The sequence below is a fragment of the Mustelus asterias genome, unplaced genomic scaffold (assembly GCF_964213995.1).
Source record: "Mustelus asterias unplaced genomic scaffold, sMusAst1.hap1.1 HAP1_SCAFFOLD_2434, whole genome shotgun sequence".
In the NCBI taxonomy this organism is placed as follows: Eukaryota; Metazoa; Chordata; class Chondrichthyes; order Carcharhiniformes; family Triakidae; genus Mustelus; species Mustelus asterias.
Genome location: NW_027592379.1, coordinates 5,469 through 21,005, shown reverse-complemented (window position 1 = coordinate 21,005; position 15,537 = coordinate 5,469). Strand labels below are relative to the sequence as shown.

At 44.5% G+C, this 15,537-nt stretch overlaps 1 non-coding gene across 1 annotated transcript; it reads right to left on the bottom strand.

Annotated features, from left to right (window-relative positions):
- Positions 1–285: 285 nt before the first annotated feature.
- On the bottom strand, positions 286–475 carry LOC144489677 (U2 spliceosomal RNA). Its single transcript, XR_013497013.1, has one exon. It is a non-coding gene; the product is annotated as a U2 spliceosomal RNA (small nuclear RNA).
- Between the last annotated feature and the right edge of the window lie 15,062 nt (positions 476–15,537).

Genomic DNA, 15,537 nt, shown 5'->3' with positions numbered 1-15,537 from the left:
AAGGACATCATTGCAACCCACCAATCCTCCATCAGAATAAACATTAACTGTACAATATGATGATGAGGAGGAGGAAGGGGGATCCTTGTGAATGCCTGATGTTCCACTAATGAAGAACAGTAAGAACATCTTCAGAGAGTCCAGCTGGCTAATACATGTTATGCTCATGGTTTATATTTCCAATTCGATCCAATCAAAGTCCAATTCAAAGTCTCAGCAAGTGAGACATTCCTGATCCAAGCTGACAAGACAGGTCTCTCACTTCCTGTCTTGGGCTTGATCTACATGATCCAAGCTGATTGGAGCAGGCATTGCACCTTCTCCGAGGCTTGATCTCATTTGCATCTTAGCCAAAAGGCCGAGATGTCACTTTTAAAAATTGCTTCAAAGGAAGCCTCAGTGTAACCTCATGACTTCAACCAAGTGCAGGATGTCGATACTACACTTGATCTTAGCCAAAAGACCGAGAAGCGATGGTATCCTTACCACTCCCATATCTCAGGCACCCTGGGCCAGTCATTTGGTTTTCCACCACATTTCTCAGTTGCCTCCTCCCTCCAGGTCTACCTAACCTCCATTTTCTTTATCCTCTCTTCACCCCCACTGAGGTCAGGGATGTCAATGTTGTGGCTGGAATGGTCCTTTTCCTGCTCACTGCCAGAAGTCACCAGTCAGGCACAGCACTAACATAAAAACATCGGAAAGTAAAAAACAAGAATATGAGTCGGCCTTATCGCTCCTCGAGCCCGCTACAGCGTTCAGTAAGACCATGAGATCATGAGATCATAAGATGCAAAGAGACAGAGATAGGATGCAAAGCTGGGCTGAAAAATGGCGGATGGAGTTTAACCTTGATAAATGTGAGGTGATTCATTTTGGTAGGACAAATTTAAATGTGGATTACAGGGTCAAAGGTAGGTTTCTGAAGACTGTGGAGGAACAGAGAGATCTTGGGGTCCATATCCACAGATCTCTGAAGGTTGCCACTCAAGTGGATAGAGCTGTGAAGAAGGCCTATAGTGTGTTAGCTTTTATTAACAGGGGGTTGGAGTTTAAGAGCCGTGGGGTTATGCTGCAACTGTACAGGACCTTGGTGAGACCACATTTGGAATATTGTGTGCAGTTCTGGTCACCTCACTATAAGAAGGATGTGGAAGCGCTGGAAAGAGTGCAAAGGAGATTTACCAGGATGCTGCCTGGTTTGGAGGGTAGGTCTTATGAGGAAAGGTTGAGGGAGCTAGGGCTGTTCTCTCTGGAACGGAGGAGGTTGAGGGGAGTCTTAATAGAGGTTTATAAAATGATGAAGGGGATAGATAGAGTGAACGTTCAAAGACTATTTCCTTGGGTGGATGGAGCTATTACAAGGGGGCATAACTATAGGGTTCATGGTGGGAGATATAGGAAGGATGTCCGAGGTAGGTTCTTTACTCAGAGAGTGGTTGGGGTGTGGAATGGACTGCCTGCAGTGATAGTGGAGTCAGACACTTTAGGAACATTTAAGCGGTTATTGGATAGGCACATGGAGCACACCAGGATGATAGGGAGTGGGATAGCTTGATCTTGGTTTCAGATAAAGCTCGGCACAACATCGTGGGCCGAAGGGCCTGTTCTGTGCTGTACTGTTCTATGTTCTATGACTGAACTCCTACATCGACTCCTCTTACCTGTCCTGACTCCTTTCATTCCTTTAGTGCTAAAAAAAGGCCATCAATTTCAGGCTGGAATATACTCGATGATCAAGTCCTGCGTGATATAGAATTCCAAAGATTCACAACCCTCTGAATGAAGAGATATTACTTCATGGTGTTCTCAAATGACCAATCACTGATCCGGAGATTGTGATTGGGATTTACTGACCACCGGCCCCCCCGCTCTCCCCCCACTCCCCCCCCCCCCCCCCCCCCCACCCGTTTTCCCGCAGCAGAGGCGGCTCACCATTGGCCGCTGATGGGATCTCCTGCTCCTATCGAAGTCAGTGGCCATTTGCGTTGCTTGCTGACCAAGCTGGTAGGACCGGAAGATCCTGCCAGCAGGAAGGACTGGAAAATCTCACACTGTGACCTCTCGTTTTGGTCTTTCCAGTCAGAAGCAATAGTCTCTCAGCTTCTGTCGATCCCTGTCAGGATCTAATACGTTTCAAAGAGGACACAAGTGGGGTGATGTTCCCTCAATTAGGCATGACTTCAATATGTGAAAGAGGAGCTTTTACTCCATCATTCTGAGACTTCCAATATCCTCACAGTATTAAACCATGCACTGTGTAACTCTGGGCAACTTGTTACTGATTTGGGGAAATCTTGTAGGTTTTGCTGGGCTGAGATTGTGTGCATTTATTTTCCTCAGTTACCAGTACAGTTAGCAGGAGGAACAATGATTAGCACTTATGTACAAAATATTTCAATGCCTTTTACAAAGTGTTAGCAAGGAGAATGAACCAGAGGAGGAGCTTGGGCAACAGCAGTGCAATCTTTGAGTAGATTTTTTAAAGGAAGAATGAAAAGCAGAGGTTCGACTGTGAAGCCACACATAGTTTGTTATGGTTCAGGTCAGAAACTCCAAAGTATTTTATGGAGCCCGCCTGGATCATAAGTTTTGCATCTTGAATTTGGCTAGGATAAGCATGATATGTTTCACATCAGGTATGATTCAAATGATCCACTGGGGAGCTTTTATCAAAGAAAGTTTATTTAAGAATATAGTTTACATGTGTAGTAAGAAAATTAGCAAGAACTTTTATCAATTACAAACAAGAAACATAACAAACACTATAATGTATAAGCCTTAACAAATATATCTAATGTGTTCCAATCAAAACCAAGCTTTTTTTTTAGACAAAACCCTTTAAACATGTTCATCACAGAACAGTTTGAAGTCAGAACAGCTTCCTAAAACACCAGAAACTGTGGGCAATCCACCAACAGCAGATTCTCCCCTTTAGAAAGGCAAGACCTTGCTTTCAGCTAACCCGCAGAGGTTCCAAAACCAGGGAGAGAGAGACTTCTTATCAGCTTGATGCCCCTTCTAAACCTAAAACTCAAACAGAAAAAAAACTTGAATTCCCTAGAAAGGAAAAAAAACCTGACCAGAACCCATGATCTTCCTCCTGACAATGCCATAAAACCAATCCCAGAGTAAACATACACAACACCCATTTAAGCTATTGAAGTAGCAATAAAAGGACATCTCCAGTCAAGCCAGTAATAAATGACTTCAGCTGAGACTGTGTGCTAAGAAAACACTGAAGCTGTGAGAGCTGCAGAGATCATGATTTTGAAAAAAAAACCTTTCTTAAAGGTACACTAACGTCACAGGTTGATTAATAAACAGACACGTATGACATTGGATGTTCCAACCAGTGCAAACCCACTACTTGGGAACATTCTGCTTCATGGTGCGAGGTCACACAGGGTTGGTGAAAGACCACCAGCAATCAATGAGTCAGCAAGGGGAGAGTGGGGAATAGTCTTCATTCATTCTTCATTTGATTAAAATGAAGATATAAAGAATGAAGACCTTCCTTTTGCAGTGCACTGGATATGAAACTAGTTAACACCAGCAACAGGAAACAGTGTCAAAGTGAGTTGGTCGTTATTCTGTTGACTATATGGAAAAGAAAATTATTCATGGTGTGAGGAGCGCTGCTGGTGCCAACCAACTTCACCACCATGGGCTTGTCCCCATGCCTTAATGTTAACTGGGAGCTGGACTTCTCCACTTACCCCTATAGGAAAGACTTCTGTTTCTGTGGTGCCTTTCACAGCCTTAGGACGCCCCCGACGTCCTTTTGAAGTGAAGTCACTGTTGTAATGTAGGGAACTTAGCAGCCATATTTCACACAGCAAGATCCCATCAGCAGCAATGAGATAACAACCTGACAATTTGCTTTAGTGATATTTGCTGTTGGATAAATATCGGAATCCCCACTCCCAATCTCCTTACAACATAGTGGCATGGAGTCCTCCGCGATCAGCTGCGTGAGCAGATTGGGTCATGGTTCAGCAACTTATCCAAAAGGTGAGAGTTTGACAGTGCAGCATTCCCTCAGTACCACACTGGAGATTTTGTGCTGAAGACCCTGGATTGGGGGAGATAGTTTCTAACTTTATTTCACTTTGAATCTTTCTTATGTCTGATATGTCTGGGCGGCACGGTAGCACAGTGGTTAGCACTGCTGCTTCACAGCTCCAGGGTCCCGAGTTCGATTCCCGGCTTGGGTCACTGTCTGTGTGGAGTTTGCACATTCTCCTCGTGTTTGCGTGGGTTTCCTCCGGGTGCTCCGGTTTCCTCCCACAGTCCAAAGATGTGCGGGTTAGGTTGATTGGCCAGGTTAAAATTGCCCCTGAGATGCGTAGGTTAGAGGGATTAGCGGGTAAATATGTGGGGGTAGGGCCTGGGTGGGATTGCGGTCGGTGCAGACTCGATGGGCCGAATGGCCTCCTTCTGCACTGTAGGGTTTCTATATTTCTATGAAGCAGGACTCATCAGAATCTCAGAACTTCGGGTTATTGCTGACAACCGACATGGTGCAAAAATGAGTGATTAAAATCCTGTTTAGACTGCAGTGATTCCAATGACTCGCAGCCATGTGGCCCATAAGTAAATTGGCCCAAAATCAGAGATGTTGACTTTGTCTGCACATAACTGAAGTGTCCATCCAGCATGTCCCACCTAACAGTAGATCAACTGGAAGCCTCACTGATGAAAGCACACTGATGCTATAGCTGGGACAGTAGTGGGGGATGCAGAGCTGAGGGGCACCTGGAATCAGGAGAATGAGGCAGCTTTCCTGGTCCAGATCACTGCTCAAATTAGTGGAATGTCTGCATGTTCAGGACTGCCCTTTGGAAGAGGTCTCACAACTGAAGAAAGCCGACCATCATCTTCTTAGGGAAACGAGAGAAATACAATAGATTCTAGTCTTGCCAGTGAATGCACATCCCAGAATGGAAACCAAAAGTCATCCGATTTGCTTCTCCAATCTACCACAATGATATAATGTTTATAGTTGATGGATTTGTCTGGGGGCCGGGTTCAGTACATACTCGGATCTTTAATGCAACTGAATTGTTGCTGCCATTTATTTAATTGAGGAACTTGGGTGAAAGGCTAAGCACATGAGAAGACAAGGTCGAGAGAATTCAGAGGGGTGGGGAAATGAATGAGAGAGTAGCTGTCAGATAAAACCAAGCTCAAGGACACAAGCAAAATGCTACAAATGCTAGAAATCAGAAATGAAATCAGACGATGCTGGGAAAACCTGAGCCAGTCTGGCAGCATGTACACAGAGAGAAACATTTCAAATCCAGTATGACTCTTCTTCAAAACTCAGATTTGAAACATTAACCCTGGCTCTCTCTCCATGGATGCTGCCAGACTTGCTGAACTTTTCCAGCATTTTCTGTTTTTACCTCAAGCATGAAAGATCTGCAGGTTGTAGGAGGCAGAGGCAACTGAGTGAGGTAAAAGAGATCCATAATTTTGAGATTCAAAGAAGAATAAGTTGAACAAAGAGGTGGTGCAGTGAGTTTTGATTTGAATTTACAGATGGGTGCAGGAAGGAGGAATTTTGTGGGACAGTGCATGAAGTGACTTTGCTTTAAGGTTCCAAATCTCACCACCAAAAATGATCAGTTTATCACATCCCCAGGCAGTATTATAATGACTGGGGCATGTCAGTGTGTTTTTTTATTATTCGTTTATGGGAGGTGGGCATCACTGGCTGGGCCTCCATTTCAAAGGCATTTAAGAGCCAACCACATCACTGTGGGTCAGGAGTCACATGTAGGCCAGACCAGGTAAGCACAGCAGATTTCCATCCCTAAATGACACTAGTGAACCAAATGGGTTTTTACAAGAATCGACAATGGTTTCATGGTCATCATTAGACTTTTAATTCCAGATTTTTATTGAATTCACATTTCTCCATGTGCCATGCTGGGATTCAAACCCGGGTCTCCAGAGCATTACCCTGGGCCTCCTGCTGCCTCGCCTAAGGCTCCAGTAAGGAGGGCACTGAGGGGCTAATGTTCTCTGCACTGGTTGGGTTGTGATCAAGCAGAGCAATCCCACCTAAGAGACTCAGGCAGATAATGTAGGCTGACGTGCCAGGGCAGTACTAGGGGGAGTGCTGCACAGTCAGAGATGCTGTCTATTGGGTGATATTAACCACAAGGCGCAAGACCTGGGCTGCTCTCCTGGCTGCATCTAAATTATCCTATGCAAAAAATTATCCCGCAGCCACAGCACTGGAACAGCAGATGATCTGGTTATTATCAGAGTGCTGTTTGTGGCAGTTTGCTGTGTGTAAATTGGCTGCTGCATTTCCTACATTACAACACTGACTATACTTCAAATAGCCCTTCATTGGCTGTAAAGATCTTTGGGACGCCCTGATAGAATTAAAAAGTGTCATATAAATGCTATTTCTTCTTTTCTTTCTTTCAAAACAACTTAGATAAATTACCAGAAAAATGCAACTTCTTCCAGTCCCAAGTAATGTGAGCTCAAAGCTGTAACTCTGCACAAAGTCATGATTAAACACAGTGTAATGTAACATGACAAGACGGACCAGAGAGGATCAGAAGATACAGTTGTACAAGGAATATGGTTTTAAACCAAATCTTGGCTTCTAAGACACAAACATAAATTGTCCATTTTCAGAAATGTGTTAGCTTGAGGGAGTGTAGCACGGGGCAGGAAACATCGCACACACCAGATGAGCAAACATGCAGTCAGTGGGACCTGTATGTCAGCAAACCTCGAGTACAGAGTGTTCTGAGAGTGCGTGGACAGTGGTCCACTCAGCCCCATCATTATTGGTATTTGCTCTCTTTTTTAAAAAAAATCAATCTATCCCCTATAATTCGCATTCATGGTTTTTTTGTGCATTTATTTTTGGTACCGGTCTCTGGCCTGCCTTGTGTGAAAGAAACCCAGAGTCAAATGGATTTTCAATGGAATCTTGGAACAAAGAATTAAAGTACAGTCTTATGTTTGCCTTTCAAGCTTTCTGGTTTTCTTCACATTTGCTGAACGCTAAGACTAGCCTAGGGAATCATACATGCTCAATAACTTTCAGTAAATTGTAATCGCAGTAACACAGCCGAGGTCCCCAGTTCTACAGAGTTAGGTTCTCAATGAACCAGGGTGAAAGAGAGGGAGTTTGCTGCAATTCTTCTTGTACCCAGAACAAAGCCTGTTTTAACACCCAACTGCCTGAGGCAGCAATTCTACCAAAGGATTTCTAAGTGTTGCCCCCCCAGCGGGAAAAGTGGTGAGATTCCCACCAGGTGGGTGGGCGTGATACCAATCACAATCCACCCACACCGAGACACTTTTTTGGAGCATGGGGTGATTTCTGCTGGGAAAGAAATGTGTGGGAATCTAAAGATGTCGGTATGGCTGGCTCCTCAGAAATTGTGGAGCTGTTTTTATAGGGCAGCCCAATCTCCAAACAACTCAACAGATAAACCCCCCCCCCCCCCCTCCCTGCCCTCACGCGTCAGCAAAGACACTCCACCAAAAGCAGGCATCAGGTCCCCCCAACCCCATTCGCCACTGCCAGTAACCCCCTCCCCCTAAGTAAGAGAAACCTAACTATGAGGTCACTAAAGGCCCCATCCTTTTAGGTGCCCACCACCCATTCCCCCTTTGGAAAGATGTGTGGAAAACTGTTATGCCTGCTCTGGTATCCAATTTGAAATGAGCGATGTGTCCACTGACACAAATGTCCACAGTCCAGAAAGTCTATCTTGGATCTTTGAAACATTATTATTCCTCTTCAGTGAGACTCTTCAATGTTATTGATTGCCTTGGGTGTAAAGAATGCCTCATGAGACTCTGCCTATCTAGATCTTTCGGTTCTGCACATCTTTCTAAAGTGTCCCTAACTTTTACAATGAAAGCATTCTCTAGCAGGACACTGTTCATACCAGTGGAGGTTTCAGTGCCACAGCATTGGCATGATTTACTTGTATCTTGAGGTTTTGTTCCATAAGGTCTTTGCCTTAGAGTGTCTTTGATATTATTTTGTTTAATAAGCTGTACCATCACTGGGGGTGTTCTGAACCATGGTTTGTCCTCCCTGTTTAACCTGGCTCTATTTTACTGATGAGCCTCTGATTTCCTGACTAACTATATTGCCTTCTCCAAAGTTACGTCTTTTTTGCAGTAGGTCAGAAAAGGTGCTGTTGCTTACCCCAACTATGATGCGGTTTCAGATCAGATCAGATTTAAGATCGCCGTATTCACAATCTTCAGCCAGTCATAGTTGATGAAAGTCATTGGCAAATATTCATCAGGTTTCTAGACCATTTTGTTAAACTTGGCTCTTTCTAATATGCTGTTACTCTGTAGGTTAAAATATTTATCAAAAGCTTTTAAAAGCTTTTCGAATTTGTCTGGTGTTTCATCAACATCTGTCTTGCCTTCATCAGCAATTGCTCCAATAGAGTACAACAATGTATTGATTTTTTCAGCCTCTGATTTGTTGTTTAATCCAGATGCAATTCTGAACCTTAAGAATTCAGAATTCCTCCCTTTAGGGAATCATTTTGAGCAGTTGATTTGTTTTTTTTTAAATTTCTGCCACTCGACCATCATGTGTAATGGCACCAACTTCTGAACTGGGCTGCAGAATGTATCAATCTGTGTTTATTAAAATGGAATTTTTTCCAGGGCTGCTTGCTTACTGTACCTTTAAGCCCTTTGAAGCTTTTAAGCCATTCTGAAGGTTTGCTCACCTTTCCTCAATTGTTGCTAGGTTCTGGCTGCTGGATTGGGATTTTTCACAGACCACCACATGCTGTGATGTAGTCCTTGGTAAGCTGAACAGCTGATTTCTCCTCTGTCTCTCAGCCTTCAAGTCTTTTATCAAACCAATTTTCAACTCTCTTACCAAAGTTTTCAGTTTTTGGTGCCTTTCCTTAGATCAGGCTTGCAAAACTTTTTTAAAGCTGAATTTCGAAGATTTTGGGGTCCTTCACTGCTCCACCATGTTATATATTGGTTATGATTGGCTAAAAAAATAGGTCAGAGACATAGATATGTCTGAACAATAACTGGTTTATAAGAACAGAACTATTTACGGCTCTACAAGACTACAAGTGTTACACAGTCTAAACTATGAACATTCTCTTGCTTAACTCTTAGTCAAGTGTCTCTTTCCTATATTATTCCACACATTGATTCTTTCAGCTCTGAATACACTAACACCACAGGATCTCCAGGAACAAGTCCAACCAGATCGGCAACCTCTCATCAAGGAAGTCACTGACTTTTACGGCAGTTGTTCCCACCTGAACCCTGTCCCAGCCAAACATCAATATTCTGGAGCAAGTCTAGAAAGTCAAACAACCACGGAACACTAAGGTGGTCTTCTGCAGAGTTGCTGGAAATGATTCAGAGCGGGTAACCATTATTATTTTTCCTGATCATTAGTCCAGAGAAGCTGAAGTCAAATGTAGCTTCCAAATTACCAGCCTATATTTGATTGATGGACAGCAGTTCAAGAAGGTAGCTCACCACCACCTTTTGAAGGACAACTAGGGATGGGCAATAAATACTGCCCCCACATCCCATAAGTGAATCTTTAAAAATTGCACACAGCAGGGTTCCAAAAATAACTGCTGTCCAGGGGAGGTGGTGGTGTAGTGGTAACATCACTGGGCTAATAATCCAGAGGCTCAAGCTTGTGGGGACACAGGTTCACATCCCACCACTGCATCTGATGGAATTTAAATTCAATTCATAAAATATTATATTTCATATTCCATAAAATCTGGAATAGAAAGCTAGTCTCAGTAATAGTGACCATGAAACTATTGTCAATTATTGTAAAAACTCATCTGGTTCACTAATGTTCTTTAGGGAAAGAAATTTGCTCTCCTTATCCAGTCTGGCTTACATCTGACTCCAGACCCACAGCAATGTCAGCACGGTGACACAGTGGTTAGCACTGCTGCCTCACAGCGCCAGGGACCCAGGTTCAATTCCGGCCTCGGGTCACTGTTTATGTGGAGTTTGCACTTTCTCCCCGTGTCTGCGTGAGTTTCCTCCGGGTGCTCCAGTTTCCTCCCACAATCCAAAGATTTGTGGGTTAGGTTGATTGGCCATGCTAAATTGACCCTAGTGTCAAGGGGATTAGCAGGGTAAATGTGTGGGGATACAGGCCTAGGGCCTGGGTGGGATTGTGGTCAGTACAGACTTGATGGGTCGAATGGCCTCATTCTGCACTGTAGGGATTATGTGGTTCACTCTTAATTGCCCTCTGAAATGGATAACAACACTGTACTTCTTTGAAATAATGTCATGGAATTTTTCACATCCGTCTGAAAGGGTAAACAGAGCCTTGGTTTAACATCTTATTTGAAAGCTGGCACTTCTGACAGTGCAGCATTACCTCAGTACCCTCAGCCTGCATGATGTGCTCAAGAGACTGGCATGGGACTTGTACCTAAAACGTCTTTACTCAGAAGTGAAAGTGTTACCCAAGGCTAAACAGGCTATCAGGCTGCAACTTGCAATTTATTCTGATCCTCTTCTTCAGGCCTCTGGAACCAGTCAAGCACAGCCTGTTTTTTTTAATTCTTGCTATTCTTGGCCTCTTGCACATTCAACAATACATTTGTTTCTTACATTAGCCAGCTCCTTCAACACCTGGGTCAAAGCAGGTGGAGGGGGAAGGGGTGGAGTTGGGGCAGGACTGTTTATAGCTCACTCTCGAGGGAATGGGATTGTGTATATCAGGTGTACTTTGCCCAAGAAAAACAGCTCCCGCTTCATCTTCACTGCACACGGCTTTAGCCCTGAGGTGGAGTGCATTCAACAAGTAGTTTCACTTTTTAAGCTCTAGTAAGTGAGTTACGTCTTTCGCTTTGAATCTGTTAGCTGCCAAGTCTGTGGGGAAACATCGTGTGTCTTCAATTGGAATGAGAGAAAAAAAATGAACATGACATAATAAGCTGGGGCCATAAAATTCACAGGATGGAGGCCTGGAGAAGTTATGCAATAGCTTGTCGTTAAAACCAAGCATGCTCCCAAAGCACAGAGGCAGAATCCTGGGAGGAATCTCAAGCCACATGTTGCTAATGTCCACTTGCACTCAACACATAAGACGTCCCCACACACACACACACACACACACACACACACACACTCATGCTTTCACACACACACGCAATCACACACACACAATTTGCACAGAGATAATGCATGGACAAACATAGATGCAGATACACACACATACATATACACACAGATATCACACACAGACAGTGCATTGACAGACACACACAGGAACACCACTGAGACAACAGACACTCATGAACATACATATAGGTGCAACATTCACAGATGCAACTACACTGACACAACATATGGACAGGCAACACACAGAGACAACACACCAGAGACACGTACACAGGTGTTGACATACACACGCATGCACATACACACACACACACAATTACATATAACATGCCCAAAGAGATAATGCATGGACAAACACAGATGTAGAAACACGCACATACATATACACACATACCACTCACAGTGCATTGACACACACACACACACAACACACCAGAGACATGTACACAGGCATAGACATACACGCACACACACACACACGCACGCACACACAGCTAGTGGGAAAACTTGCATGGCCACCATTTTGGGATGGATTTTAATGTTCCCCCATGTGAGGAATATTGTTCTCCGCCAGCTTCCTTGTGAATTATGATTTTCTTTAATATTGTTTGCTGATTATGGGCATCGTAAATGCGCTCATAAAATATTTCATAAAATATTCCAAAAATGAGCTACTGCCAACAAATCTATAATTGCGCACAGATGGACAAATGGGAGATGTTTAGGCTGTGATGCTCGTATCCATAACTCTATGACTCAGAGGCTACCTTGATGTGGTTAAGATGGGAAAGAGCACGACAAGGCAGCAGAGTGGGGAGTTAGGGAGAAGTGACTGTGAGTTGGAATGGAGGGGTGGGAGAGAAAGAGCTGATTGGAAGGAGGCAATGATTACAGTCAGATGGACATTTAAAAATGTTTCTTCAGTCCCAAGTCCAGGAAGTTGACAGAATGTGTAAGGGTGCATGGAGCCACCCTGCTGCCAGGAGCTAATGTGCACGGGATGTCCAGATGTTCAGTGAGGACAGTTGTACATTCAGCTCTGGTGTCCTGTGTAGCCAAAGAGTCAGCAGATTGTCCAGTCTCATGGATGACTTTAGAACAGAGTTGTCAACTTATATTGGGAGGCTTCGTTACATCACCTCCAGCCTCCAATCACCCCACCCTCCAATCACCCCACCCAGTCAGACAGAGGGCATCTCCACATCGTGCAAATACTCCCACAGGGACAAGTTAGCATTGAAAGACAGGCATTTCAGAGTCTACATGTGCCACAAACCTTCCCAAACATGGTAAGCCACCTCAAACTTTTAAAAAAATTATTTCAACGGATGTGAGCATTGCTGACTCGGCTAGCATTTATTGCCCATCCCTAATTGACCTTGAGAAGCTGCCTTTTTGGATCGCTGTGCCTGTGTGGTCCCTTGTCTAGAAGGAAGGGAGCATGCAAGGAATTCTCAGAGACGCCTTAACTGTGACCATCTTCAAGACAGGAGACAGGCTAACTGTGGAAATTACAAAGGGACTTTCCTGCTCTTCACCACGGGAAAGGTCATTGTGAGAATCCTCCTCAACTGCCTCCTCCCACTGGCTGAAGAGCTCCTCCCTGAGTCAGGGTGCGGCTTCCGCCCATCAAGAGGCACAATGGACACGATCTTCAATGTGCGACCAATCCAGGAAAAGTGCAGGGAGCAGCATCAACCTCTGTACGCAGCCTCCTTCGATCTCACAAAAGCCTTTGACTCTGTCAACTGTGAGGGATTGTGGAACATCCTCCTCAAAATCAGCTGACCGCAGAAACTGGTCACCAATCTCCGCTTGCTCCACAATGTCATGCAAACCATGATCCTCACCAGCAGAACCACCACAGACCCAGGATGAGTGCAAACTGGGGTCAAACAGGGCAGCGTCATCGCACCAATCCTCTTCTGCATCTTCCTCGCAGCAACACCCCACCCCATCACCTTGCAGCTCCCCACTGGAGTGGAGCTAACCTACCGGACAAGTGGGAAACTGTTCAACCTCCGATGCTTGGTTGTGCATACTCAGAGACCAAGCTACAAACCATTGGTAGGGCATTCACCAGGGCATATGAGAGAATGGATCTCAAACTAAACACCCAGAAAACAAAGGTTCTCTACCAGCCCACTCCTGCCACACAAAACTGCCCCCGACCATCAAGAACCATGGTGAATCCCTGGACAATGTGAATCATTTCCCATATCTCGGAAGCCTCCTCTCGGACAGACATTGATGGTAAAATCCAGCATCGACTCCAATGTGCCAGTGCAGCCTTCGGATGCCTGAAGAACAGAATGTGCAAAGCCCGAGATTCAAATCCAGCACCAAGTTCATGGTCTACAGAGCAGCCATGGTCCCTGCCCTCCTGTATGCATCAGAAACATGGTCAATGTACAAATCCCTGGAGAGATGATACCAACGTTGCCTTTGCAAAATCTTGCAAATCCAAGGACAGGATAGGCATATCAATGTGAGTGTCCTCTCTCAGGCCAATATCCCCACTATCTAGGCACTGTCACACTCGACCAGCTGCGATTGGTGGACCACATTGTCCGCATGCTCGACCCAAGACTCCCGAAACAAGTGCTCTACTCTGAGCTCCACAACGGCAAGCAATCACTAGGAGGGTTGGGGAAACACTACAAGGATACTCTGAAAGCCTCCCTAAATAAGTGCAACATCCCCAGCACCATGTAGGAATCACTTGCCTTAGAACGCACAAACTGGAGAAGAAGCATCCGCAAAGGCACCAATCACCTTGAGCGTCAGTGGGTAGAGCATGTGGAGGCCAAGGAAAGAGAATGCAGAATCCAGACCAAACCTGTGGCATAGTCTGTGGCTCCAGGATTGGACTATTCAGTTACCACTGTTAGACCACACCTAGAATACTGTGAATAGTTTTGGTCCCTTCATCTAAGGAAAGATATACTGGCATTGGAGGCAGTCCAGAGAAAGTTCTGGATATGGAGGGATTTTCTTATGAGGAGAGATTAAGTAGGTTGGGCCTGTATTCACTGGATTTTAGAAGAATGAGAAATGACCTTACTGAGACATAAGGGATTCTCTGGGGGTTTGACAGGGTAGATGCTGAGTGGAGCAGTCTAGGACCAGAGGGCATAAGGGGTCACCCATTTAAGACAGCGATGAGGAGGAATTTCTTCTCTCTGAGGGTAGTGAATCTGTGGAATTCTTTCCTGCAGATGACTGCAGAGGCTGGGTCATTAAGTATGTTCAAGGTTGAGATGGATTTTTAATCAGTAAGGGAATCAAGGGTTATGGGGATAAGGCAGGAAAGTGAAAGTGAAAGTTGAAGATTATACCAGATCAGTCATGATCTCATTGAATGACGGAGCACACTTGGTGGGCCAAACAGCCTACTTCTGCTCCTATGCCTTATGGATTTAATTTGAATTGGTTGTTAGAGCAAGCAAGAAGATGGATTGAGGGCTTGCCCTGTCCATTCTGCGCATTGGCTTTGTAGCTTTGAGAAGAATTAAAATAACAAAAAAACATTCACTGTCACACTCTGGCTATCAATCCGAACAAGCTAACTGACCCCCTTGCTCTCTATGCTGAAGGAATAAATGTAGCACCAGGCAAGGCTTGATTCATGATCCGTGTGGAGTCAGCTGATCTAGTGGGTTGGGTTTTCTCAGAGCGTTGTTACAGTTGGATCTCAAAACCTCTCGGTTCAGTGGTGGGAAGGAGGTGGGAATGTGGAAAATATAATGAAGGTTCCTCCTCCTGGCCCCATTCTCTGTTTATTATTAGTCATTCTGAGCATGTGGGCAATGTATTAAAATCAGCATTTATTATCCAACCAGAGGTACCCTGAGAAGTTGTTTGTTGTGTCATTACACTGAGCAGTTTAAATTCTTGTGGGACTGGAGTCACATAGAGCTCAGACTGGATAAGGATGACAGCATTATTTCCTCAAACAATATTATTGAATGAGTTGGGCTTTTATGACAACAGCTTAACAAGATTTCAGCTTTTCATTACCAGATGCACTGAATTCAAAAACTCAAACTATCATGGCGAGATATAAATTTACAGTTTTTTAGACTATTACTCCAGTAACACAGTCATCCCCAATGGCCAAACAACAGCAAACTGACTGTGGCAGGTAATTGCATCTGAGTCAGGTGGTAGCAGTCTTGTTTCTTGTCACAAGGTTCCAGGTTCAAGTACTACTCGAGAACTTGAGTACAAAAATCAAGGCTGATACCCCAATGACAAAAACAGAAAATGTTGGAAATGCTCAGCAGGTCTGGCAGCATCTGAGGTCAGAAAATTAATGGGAGAGTCTTGTCGGGGACCTCATCTGCCAGTGGGAGAGCCAGCGAGAGATTCACAGTGCCTCATTTGGGA